We start from the raw sequence: 11995 nt of genomic DNA, 5'->3' as shown, positions 1-11995 counted from the left end.
TCACAATGGGATTCAGACAGTGAGAATGCTATGATGAGAATAAAGCAATGAAAGAGAATAGGAGTGACTAATAGGTTATTTTTTCTTTTCCATCAGGTGGTCAGGGAAACCCTGTGAGAGGGTGACTCTGAGTGCAAGCCTTGGGACTACTCCTCAGGAGATGTGAAGCGCAGGCAGCACGTGCCACAGTTATCAGCATTGAAGTCCCGGTGCTTGATGCATATTGTTTAAAAAGCCCACTGGTCGAAGTTGCCAGTGTGGCTCAGCAGAAATGACCTGATTAGTGTCCATGAGGTTGAGGGGTTGATCCCTGGCCTCACTCAGTGGGTTAAGGATCCAGCGTTGCCATGAGCTATGAGCTGTAGGTCGCAGACACGACTCAGATCCTGAGTTGCTGTGGCTGTGGCATAGGCTGGCAGCTGTAGCTCTGATTGGACCCCTAGCCTGGGGAACGTCCATATGCCATGGGTGTGGCCCTAAAAACAAAGCAAAAAAACCAAAACAAAACAAAAAACTCACCTCCAACAACAGTCTTGAATTTCAGTTGAAAAACACTCTAATGTTGAGTTCTGGAAACATGGATGAAAGGGTTTTGTTCCAGCTTTCTTTTTTCTCAGAATTGTTTTGACAATTTTGAGTCTTTTGTGGTTCCATATAAATTTTAGGATTACTTATTCTAGTTATATGAAAAATGTTAAGGGTATTTTGATAGGGATTACATTAAATCTGTAGATTGCTTTGGGTAGTATGGCTATTTTATTTTATTTTGCTTTTAGGGCCACACCCACAGCATATGGAAGTTCCCAGGCTAGAGGTCAAATTGAAGCTACAGCTGCTGGCCTACGCCACAGCCACAGCAACTCGGGATCAGAGCTGCATCTGCGACCTACACCACAGCTCATGGCAATGCAGGATCCCTGACCCACTGAGCAAGGCTAGGGAGCAAACCTGTATCCTCATGGATACTAATTGAATTTATTTCCACTGCACCACAATGGGAATTCCTAGTATGGCCATTTTAACACTATTAATTCTTCCAATCCAAGAGCATGGAATATCTTTTCTTTGAGTCATCTTCACTTTCCTTTATCAATGATTTATAGTTTTTAGCATATATGTCTTTTACCTCCTTGGATAAGTTTGTTCCTGCATATATTATTATTTTGAAGTGGTTTTAAATGGGATTTTTTGTTGTTTTGGGGCGACACCTGTGGCATATGGACGTTCCCAGGCTAGGGGTCCAATTGGAGCTACAGCTGCTGGCTTATGCTACAGCTACATGGGATCTGAGCCTGGTCCTCGACCTACACCACAGCTCATGGCAACGCCAGATCCTTAACCCACTGAGTGAGGCCAGGGATCGAACCCACATCCTCATGGACATTGTCAGGTTCATTACCGCTAAGCCACAACAGGAACCCTAAATGGGATTTTTAAAAAAAACTTTCTTGTATTTCATTATTAGTGTAAAGAAATGCAACAGATTTCTGTATATTAATCTTGTATTCTGCTACCTTGCTGAATTCATTGATCAGTTCTAGTAGTTTTTGTGTGGAGTCTTTAGGGTTTTCTATATGTAGTGTCATGTCATCTGCAAATAGTGACAGTTTTAACTCTTCCCTTATAATTTGGATACCTTTTCTTTCTTTTTCTTGTCTGCTGTGGCTAGGACTTCCATTACTGTGTTAAATAGAAGTGATGAGAACGAGCATCCTTGTCTTGTTCCTGAATTTACTTATTGGGAAGACTTTCAGCTTTTCACTTTTGAGTATTATGTTGGCTGTAGTTTTGTCACAAGTGGCCTTTATTATGTCAAGATATATTCTTTCTTACCCACTCTGGTGAGAGTTTTTTTTTTTGGGTTTTGTCAAGTGCTTTTTCTGCATCTATTGAGATGATCACATGATTTTTGTCCTTCCTTTTGTTAATGTGGTAAATAACACTGATTGGTTTGTGTATGCTGAATCATCCTTCTGACCCTGGAATGACTCCAACTTGATCACAGCGTGTGATCCTTTTGAATTCACTTTGATAATACTTTGTTGAGGATTTTGGCAGCTACATTCATCAAAGTATTGGCCTGTAATTTTCTTTTTTTGTAGAGTCTTTCTCTGGTTTTGGCATCAGGGATGGTGGCCTCATATAGTGAATATGGGAGTGTTCCCTCTTCAGTTTTTTGTATTAGTTTGAGAGGGATAATGGAGAAGTTTTTCTTTATATGTTTGGTACAATTCCCCAGTGAAGCCATCTAGTTCTGGACTTTTACTTACAGGGAGGGGTTTTTCTGGCCACACCTACAGCGTGCAGGTCAGGGACTGAACACATGCCACAGCAACAGCCTGGGCCACTGCCATGAAAATACCAGATACTTAACCTGCTGTGCCACAAGGGAACTTCAGGGAGTTTTTGGTTTGTTTGGTTTGTTTTTACAGATTCATTCTATTTCACTTCTAGTTTTGGCTAGCTGTATGCTTCTAGAAACTTGTACGCTTCTTCTAGGTTGTTGAATTTGTTGGCATACTTCATAGTACTGTTATGATTTTTTTGTATTTCTTTGGTATTAGCTGTGATTTCTTCTCTTTCATTTCTTATTTTGTGTCCTCCTTTATCTTGCTGAGCATGATTAGAGGTTTGTTGTTTTTATCTTCTCAAAAAACCAGCTTTGGGCTTTTTTGATCTTATCTATTTTTAAATCTCTTTTATTTCCCCTCTGATCTTTATTATCTCCTTCCTTCTGCAGACTTTTGCTTTTTTTTCTTCTTTTTCCAATTCTTTCAGGTGGAAGATTGAGATTTTTCTAGTTTCTTAAGAAAGGCTTGTATTGCTACGAATGTCCCTCTCAGAACTGCTTCTGCAGCAGCCTATAGATTTTGTAAAGCTGTGTTTTCATTTTCATTTGTCTGATGTTTTCTGATTTCTTTGATTTCATCATTGACTCACTGGCTTTTTAGGAGCTTGTTAGTTTTAGTAGTTTGTTGGCTTTTCAGTTGTTTGTTCGATTCCCATTTTTCTGTATTTTTCTGGTTTCATACTATTATGGTTAGAAAGGATGCTTGAAATGTCTATCCTTTTTCTTGAGGCTTGTGACCTGGTATGTGGTCTATCCTAGAGAACGTTCCATGTGCACTTGCAAAGGATGTGTATTGTTGGTTTTGGATGGAGTGTCCTGTAGATATCAGTTAAGCTCAAATGGCCTGTTGTATCATTTAGAACCTGTGTTTCATTACTGATTTTTTGTCTGGATGATCTGTCCATCGATGCCAGAGGGGTATTAAAGTGCCCTATTATTGTATTATCAATTTATTCCTTTATCTATTAATGTTTGCTTTATACATTTAGGTGCTCCTGTGTTGGGTGCATGTATGGTAATGAGTGTAATATCCTCTTCTTGTATTGTTTCTTCTCCTTGTATTATTATATAATGCCCTTCTTTGTCTTTCTTTATAATCTTTGTTTTAAAGTCTATTTTATCTGATATGAGTATTGCTACTCCACTCTCTCATCATTTCCATTTTGCTCCCCTTACTTACAGCCTGTGTCTTTTGCCCTGAAGTGAGTCTCTTGTAGGCAGCACAGTGAAGGTTCTTGTTTTTCAATGTGGTCACTCTGTGTCTTTTGATTGGAGCATTTAGTCCATTAACATTTAAAGTAATTATTGATAGGTATGTACTTGCCATTCTAATCCTTGTTTTTCAGTTGTTTTTGTAGTTCTTTTTTGCTCATTTCTTTTTGTTTTTCCTTTTGTGGTTTGGTGATTTTCTTTTGTAGTATGCTTGATTCTGTTCTTTTTGGATTTTGCGAATTGTATGTTTTATTTGTGTTTACCATGGAATTCAATTATGTTGACCCATAGGTTATCCGCTTGCTTTAAACTGATAGTCATTTAAATACAAATACACTCCAAAATAGCTACATTTTTATACTCCCATGTTTTGTGATTTTGATGTCCTATTTTATATCTTCATGCGTTATCCTTTTCTGTTTATTGTAGTTGTAATCTCTTTAAAATTTTGTGTTTTGTTTTTTTTTAATCTATTGGCTTATTTAAGTGATCATTATTCCTTAGCTATGTTTGTTCTTCCTATTGGGATTTACCCTTTTCTATGGATTCTTCTTTCCATTTAGAGAAGACTCTTAACATTTCTTCTAGGTTTGGTTTGTTGATTTCTTTTAGTATTTGCTTGTTTGAGACATTCCTTACCTCTTTTTAACTCTAAACGATAATCTTGCTGGGTAGACTATCTTAGGTTGCAGGTTTTTCCCTTTCAAGACTCTGAATATATCATGCAATTCCTTCTGGCCTGCAGAGCTTCTGCAGAAAAAATCAGCTGATAAGCTTTATGAGTGTTTCGTTGTAAACAACTCTTTTTCTGCCTTTAGAATCCTTTTTTCAACTTTTGCCATTTTAATTATGTCTTGGTGTGGATCTATTTGGGTTCATCTTTTTAGGACCCTCTGTGCTTCCTGTACTGTATTCCTGTATTTCTTTTTTTTTTTTAATTTTTATTTATTTTATTTATTTTCTTGATTTTTTTTTTTTTTTTGGTCTTTAGGACCACACCCACCACATATGGAAGTTCCCAGGCTAGGGGTCCAATTGGAGCTGTAGCTGCTGGCCTACACCACAGCCACAGCAACATGGGATCCAAGCTGAGTCTGGGACCTACACCACAGCTCACAGCAATGCCGCATCCTTAACCAACTAAGCAAGGCCATGGATCGAACTGGCATCCTCATGGAGGCTAGTCGGGTTCTCCAACCACTGAGCCATGACAGGAACTCCCTTAATTTTTATTTTTTGGTCACACCCACTGCATATGGAAGTTCCTGGGCCAGGGAATGAATCCCAGCCGCGGGTGACCTGCACCACAGCTGTGGGAATGCTGGATCCTTAATCCATTGTGCAGGGCTTGGGATTGAACCCACATCTCTTCGGCGACCTGAGCTGCTGGCAGTCAGATCCTTGACCCAGTGCACCACAGTGGGAACTCCTATTCCCTTCTTTAGGTTTGGGGAGTTCTCAGCCATAATTTCTTCAAATATATTTTTGATCCTCTTCTCTCTCATTTTCTGGAACCACTAATATGCACAGGTTGGCACACTATATTATCCCATAGACTTCATATATTGTTTTCTTTCATGTTTCCATTTGTCTTTCTGTCTGCTGTTCAGATTGGATGATTTCTGTTATTTCTCTTATATCACTTATTCATTCTTCTCTATTATTTAGTTAACTACCCATTTCTTCTACATTGATTTTGGAAATTGAATTATCTGTTTTTGATTGGTTCATTGTTTTAGTTTCTCATTACTTGTTATAGTGATCTGTGTTTCTACTGATATTTCTTAATTTAGTTAGCATTTTTATTACTCCCTTTTTAACAAGTTATATTCAGTGAAGGTCTTTCTAAAATATTTTTATTTCTAAATTTCTATTATATATTTAAAATGATGACCAATAAGTTAGTCTGTTGCTAATCTTTCAACCTTTGGACTTCTGTACTATTTTATTTATATATACTTTTTCTGTCAACTATGATTTATAAAGAGAACAATTCAGATTTTAATTCAATTCTGAATCAATCCAGAGTTGATATGATAAATAATTACTAAAGAACAAGGAGAAACATATTGGGGAAATAGGGACACTGCTAAAATATACTAGGACTGGGACCTAAAATATTTCATCACTTTGCAGAGAAATACCATTATCCCTTCTGGTTTTTATTATTATTATTTCTAATTAGCTCACAATCACTTGCAGGAAAGTGGTGATGCTGCAGTCAGAGGTTGTCAGTACTTCCACCTGCTTGGATAAATCCTTTATTACCGTCTTTTTGAACTCAGGATCTGGCTGACTGGTAATCTCTGTTTCATTATTTTTTTTTTTCAGGTGATTTCTCTTGCTCTTCTAATTTGGAATAGTTCCTCTGCTTTTTCATTTTACTTTCTTTGTCTTTACTAATTCAGGAAAAACTGTTACCTATTCTAGTCTTAAAGGAGTGTTTCTATGTGAGAGCATCCTTGTGTAGATGGTGTGTGTCCAGTGTTTTTGGTGCAAGGGCTAGTTTTCATATGGACTCCAGTGACGTCTTTCCTCAAGGTGTGCTGGTGATATCCTTGATTGGGGGTGTGTGGTTAATGTTGGGGGATCTAAATCTTGTGTGAGGTGGGACTTCCTTCCTGCTCTGTGGCATTCACCACCCTGTCAGGTTCCCAGTTGTTGGTGTGGAAACCTTGAGGTTGGGCTTGATCAGGCCCCATTCCCCTTGAGTATGTGCCCTGTTGCAAAGGAGGGGAGTGCTAAAGTAAATGGGGTCATGCACTTAAAGAGGTCCAATGCACCACCTATGTTGGTGTCCTTGGCTCCGTTCAGATGCAGCCCAAGGTTATATCTCTTCTCCTGTTGTGTTTGTCCCAGATCTAGTGCATAGCTATGGTGTGGAGTGGGTGGGTCAGAGGCTGAGGCTGGGAGTTGGGGCACTGTGGCTGTAGGAATTGATGTGGCTCTGCTGCCAGTTGAGATTTGGGTTGCCTCTGTCTTCTCCCAGAACCTCTCTGCCCCAGATCCAGTGCTAAGCTGTGATGTGGAGTGGGCAGAGCTGGGGCATTCTGGGAGAAGAACCCTGGCATGCATCTGAGGCACTGCTCTGACAGTGGTTGCCACTGCCCCACCTGGATCACACTGCGGTCCCTCCGGTTTGTCTCTGAACAGCTAGTTTGAACTGTCTCCCTGTAGATTCTGCACTAAGATGCAGCATGCTACTGGGATATTGTTGAGAGAGGTCACTGCCACCCAACCTAGACCACAACCTAGGCCCCCTGGATTGTCTCTGCAAAGCTAGACCGAATCATTTCCCAGGGTCCAGGTGACCTTGATTTTGCATCAAGCTGTGGTGTGGAGTGAGCAGGGCAGGAGTGTTCACCCCATTCAGATTAGGGAGTGTGGAGAGATGGTGGTCATGAGTACGAGGCTCTCTCTACCCTGATTGTTGGCAGGACAACTTCTGTGTACTCTGTGTAAGTAGAGTTAGGCTTTCCCAGCTCTTCTATCCCAGTGGTTCTCCCAGCAGCCCAGGGGGCTTGTCTCCTCCGCAGAGGACCCCAGAACTGGGATGCCCACACTGTGACTTGACTTGCTCAAGCCCCAGGGCGGGGTCTGTCCATGCGGGCCTTCTCTTCCTTACAGATCCCTCCCAGGGCACATGTCCCAACCCCATTTTTTCCATCCTACCCCATTTAAGTGGAGATCTTTCTTCTAGCTTTAGTTGTATAGAGTTGCCAGTTTCCAGTTAGTGTTTTGTTTTTTTTTGTTTTTTTTTTTTTTTTGTCTTTTTGCCACTTCTTGGGCCGCTCCCGTGGCATATGGAGGTTACCAGGCTAGGGGTCTAATTGGAGCTGTAACCACCGGCCTACACCAGAGCCACAGCAACGCAGGATCTGAGCTGCGTCTGCAACCTACACCACAGCTCATGGCGATGCTGGATCGTTAACCCACTGAGCAAGGCCTGAAACCTCATGGTTCCTAGTCGGATTCGTTAACCACTGCACCATGACGGGAACTCCTCCAGCTAGTTTTTTTTTTTGATGTGTTTGTGGGGAGAGGTGCGCTCCATGTCTTCCTACTCCACCTTCTTGATCCCTCTTGAACAGAATTTTTATCAGGCAAAGAAAATGCTTTCCTAGAAAAAGGCATGCCTTGAATAAAGGCAGAAGCGAGAAAAGCTAAGTTTCATAACTAGAGGCATAATTGGGATTTATTCTGGTTTCTTGACCTTCTAATGAAGCCCCCCTAGCATGCATTTCAGTCCTCATGAATTTTATGGCTAATGGTTGGCTGAAGTTTCTGATAATGTTGGTTTTTTGTTGGTGGAAGAATTACTGTTAAAAAAGGCTTTAAGGAGTGGAGCTGCTTCATTTGCTTTCTTTCATCCATCTAGTCCACCATTTATACCTTTTTATACTTGGCTATGAGACTCCCAGTCGGTGACCCCATCTCCCACTCTCACTTGCTGTTCATATCTTTCTTCCGGCTGTACTCCCATTTTCTGAGTTCGATATTTTAGCTCCTACTATCCTATCCTAACTGAAATGCTCTGCCTCCTGGCGGAATTTTCCTAGATCATCTTTGTCTTTATTTATTTCCTTTCCTCTGAACTCCTAAAGCACATGATAACAAACACTGGTTTGGTGCTTATCTAAAGTCTCTACCTACCTACCTACATCTATCCACCTGAGATCCACAAACTCCTGGACATAAGTTGTGTGTGATGTGCCTATGTGCATTTTCTGGGGAATGGGTCTGTGACTTCTGTTACTACCTCACAGGGGTCCTATGACTTCAAAGTGGTTAAGAACTACAGTGCCAGGGCAATATTAGAAATATAAGTAGGGAGTCCTTGTGTGGCTCAGTTGTAACAAACCTGACTAGTATCCACGAGGATGTGGGTTCGAACCCTGGCCTCACGCAGTGGGTTAAGGATCCGGTGTTACTGTGAGCTATGGTGTAGGTGACAGATGCCGCTCAGGTCTGGTGTGGCTATGGCTGTGGCATAGGCTGGAAGCTGCAGCTCCAATTTGACCCCTAGCCTGGGAACTTCCATATGCTGGGGGAAAGATAGAGACCCCCCCCAAAAAAAAAAAAAAAAGATATATATAAGTAGTACTGGTTCAGCCAAGAAGACCTGGCCAAGTGCATAGCAGAGCTTTAACTGCAGAACCACACAGTAACTGCTGATGATGAGATTTAAGTCTGGAGACATCTCTCCAGATTTGTAACATTATAGGTCCATTATCTAATTACAAATTATATAAATATACACCTAGATGTGATATAGATAATGCAAAATTAAATTTCATGGTCTTATTAGGAATCAACTTTCTCAGTGGTATTCTAATTTTTCATCCACAGCTTTTCTTTACAATATTATTTCATTCAAATAAAATTAAGAACTCTGAATATCAACTTCTAAGTGTTAAAGTTCCTTTTAAAAGATCCATGACTAAATATTAGTGTCAATCCCACAATAAAACTCATCTGTTCATGTATAAGTATCTATCATGCACCCATGTATTAGGTTCTGTCATACTGAGAATTTGGTAGTGAGCAAGATGTGGGGACAGACAAATGTAAACATGTAAACAATAAATGACAATTTCAGAGTCTTAAATTCTGTAAAGAAAATGGGGCAGGACTGGATAGACAGGGATGGAGGCAGGTGATGTGCATCTGAGTGGAAACCTGAATGGAGAGAGGTCCAGATCACGTAAGAGCTCTGAGGCAGACATCAGCGTTATTTGTCCCAGGAACACTGGGACTGGACTGTGGTGAACAAGGAGCAAAGGGAAGGGATGAAGTAACAGCAATGTGCTTTTACATCAAATAGATGCTGCCTGAGAATTTACTTCTTGTTGAATGCATGGATTCACATACAGATTTTATAACTTCAAACCCTGAATAGGACCACTGTCTTACTCTTGTATTTTAGTTTACAAATAGGAAGAGTGATTTTAGCAAGAAGAGAATAATTTGGATTCATAAAACCTGATCTGGAGTCTAGGCTGCACTTTTTATTTTTTGAGTACCTTGGGCAATTCACTGACTGCTTGTAGCTTCACTTTCCTTGCTGGAAAATGGGAGTCCTGATCTTCCCCCTCTCCCCTCCAGCCTACACTACAATTAGATGAGACAGGGTGTGTGCAAACCCTCTCACTACCCTGTCTCATATCAGAGAGCTGCCTCAGTGCATCTTTCAGTCTGTTTTTGGCAGCTGAGAAACAGAAGAAGATAGATAAGAAGGGTGGTTAATAATAATATATTAATAATGCCATTAAACAAAAAAATAGCTATTATTTTGGGCCAACCAGTGCATTAACTGAGGTCCTATGTTACTCTGTTTAGTCTCCACAACAATTCCATACAGTGCGTTCTGTGGTTATCCTCATTTTACAAAAGAGGAACCAGGAGGTTCAAATGTGAGCATTTATTCAAAGGAAGTCCTCTGAATACCTTCATTCATTGCCTATTTATTTTAGACAAAATTAGAATCAACTTGCTTATGTTTTCCCAGCCCACAGATTTCAGTACCTGTAAATTAAACAATGATGAGCAGGTTTTGCTGGAGGTGGGCACCCTCCTGGCAACAAGTTAGGAACATTTTTATAAAAAACAAGATACACACACAAACACACAGCAACCAAAAATGAATCAATGTAGTGAGAAAGGGGATACTTCTCCCAGAATTGCCAAAGCAATCCTGAGGGGGAAAAAAAAAAAAACAAAGCAGGAGGCATAACTCTCTCAGACTTCAGACAATATTACAAAGCTACAATAATCAAGTCAATGTGGTACTGGTACAAAGACATATGGATCAATGGAACAGAATAGTGATTCCAGAAATAAACCCAGACATCTATGGCCAATTTTTAACAAAGGAGCCAAGAATATAAAATGGGAAAAAGACAGTCTCTTCAACAATTGGTGCTGACAAAACTGGACAGTCTGGTGTAAATCAGTGATACTAGAACACCTTCACACCATGAACCAAAAAGTAAATTCAAAATGGCTTAAAGACTTAAACTAAGAAGATAAAACTCCCAGAAGAGAACATAGGCAAAACATTCTCTGACATCAACCATAGAAATGTTTTCTTAGGTCAGTCTCCCAAAGCAATAGAAATCAAAACAAAAATAAATAAATGGGACCTAATCAAACTTACAAGCTTTTGCACAGCAAAAGAAACCATAAGAAAAATTAAACGACAACCTATGGAATGGGAGAAAATAGCTCCAAATGCTGCAACTGACAAGGGCTTAATCTCCAAAATATACAAACAACTCATACAACTCAACAACAACAGAAACAACCAAATTGAAAAATGGGCCAAAGACCTCAATAGAGATCTCTAGGTCACAGACGTGGCTCGGATCTGGTGTTGCTGTGGTGTGGGCCAACAGCTGTAGCTACGCCTAGACCCCTAGCCTGTGAACCTCCACATTCCGTGGGTGCTGCCCTAAAAAGACAAAAAAAAAAAAAAAAAGAAAAGAAACAATGAGGTCCTACTGTACAGCACTGGGAACTGTATCCAATCTCTTGGGATAGACCATGATGGAAGATAATATGAGAAAAAGAATGTATATATATGTGTGTGTGTATATGACTGGGTCATTTTATTGTACAGCAGAAATTGGTACAACATTGTAAATCAACTATAATTTCAAAAAAAGACAGCAAAAAGAAAGCAACACTTTTGTACTTTCCCAAGTCTTAACACTTCAGAACCAGAGGCAGATGCCCACCACATTAACTGATGCTTGTGAGGAATGACGTTAAATCACCAAAACTGGACAGATCATTTGTTTACTCTCCAAGAGAAGTGCATAATGAAATTTAGAACACCACTATTCAAGATGCTCAAAGTTAGCAAAGAAAAACTTACTTCTATGGAAAACTTTATTCCCCATGGACACTCTGAACTAAGTAAGATGTCACTGTATTATAAATACTGTAATATCATAATATTGTATTATAATATTAATTGTATTGTAATATACAATTTATAATTATATAAATATTAATACATATAGTATGATTCTTTTATAAATTTCTAAGCCTTGAAGGCTGCATACTTAGGAGGTAAAAATAAAAAGAAGTTTAAGGAAATGTTTATCTTAAAGGTCACGAGAGTGGTTGACCTTCAGGAGGAAAGGGTGAGAACTGTAATTAAGGAGGAGCCTGTGGGGACTTCTGGGGGCCAGCGAGGTCCTAGTTTTCTACTTTATAGTAATTCATGAAGCTGTATTTTATGATTTAAGCACTTTTTCATATTTGTGTTATATTTCACAGTAAGTAATGTTGTTAAAAAAGAAGTTAAAAGATAAAAACTCTATGACAGGAGTTCCCATCATGGCTCAGTGGTTAACCCAACTAGTATCCATGACAACACGGGTTCGATCCCTGGCCCTGGTCAGTGGGTTAAGGATCCTGGTGTTTTGG

At 39.8% G+C, this 11995-nt stretch overlaps 3 protein-coding genes across 19 annotated transcripts in view; 1 reads left to right on the top strand and 2 right to left on the bottom strand.

The window, feature by feature from the left end:
- NAA50 (N-alpha-acetyltransferase 50, NatE catalytic subunit) overlaps positions 1-11995 on the bottom strand; it is a 574571-nt gene that overhangs the window by 238057 nt on the left and 324519 nt on the right. The window lies entirely within an intron of this gene.
- The window catches only part of CCDC191 (coiled-coil domain containing 191), a 101091-nt gene that overhangs the window by 1324 nt on the left and 87772 nt on the right, over positions 1-11995 (bottom strand). The gene's annotated exons all lie outside the window — the stretch shown is intronic.
- GRAMD1C (GRAM domain containing 1C) overlaps positions 1-11995 on the top strand; it is a 160471-nt gene that overhangs the window by 125887 nt on the left and 22589 nt on the right. The gene's annotated exons all lie outside the window — the stretch shown is intronic.

This window comes from Sus scrofa, chromosome 13 (assembly GCF_054392235.1).
Source record: "Sus scrofa isolate SSC_HxYL_T2T_F1_AM1 chromosome 13, Sscrofa_HxYL_maternal_Yorkshire_Landrace_v2.0, whole genome shotgun sequence".
Classification (NCBI taxonomy): Eukaryota; Metazoa; Chordata; class Mammalia; order Artiodactyla; family Suidae; genus Sus; species Sus scrofa.
The sequence above is the reverse complement of the archived record's forward strand: the minus strand, read 5'-3'. Positions and strand labels throughout refer to the sequence as shown.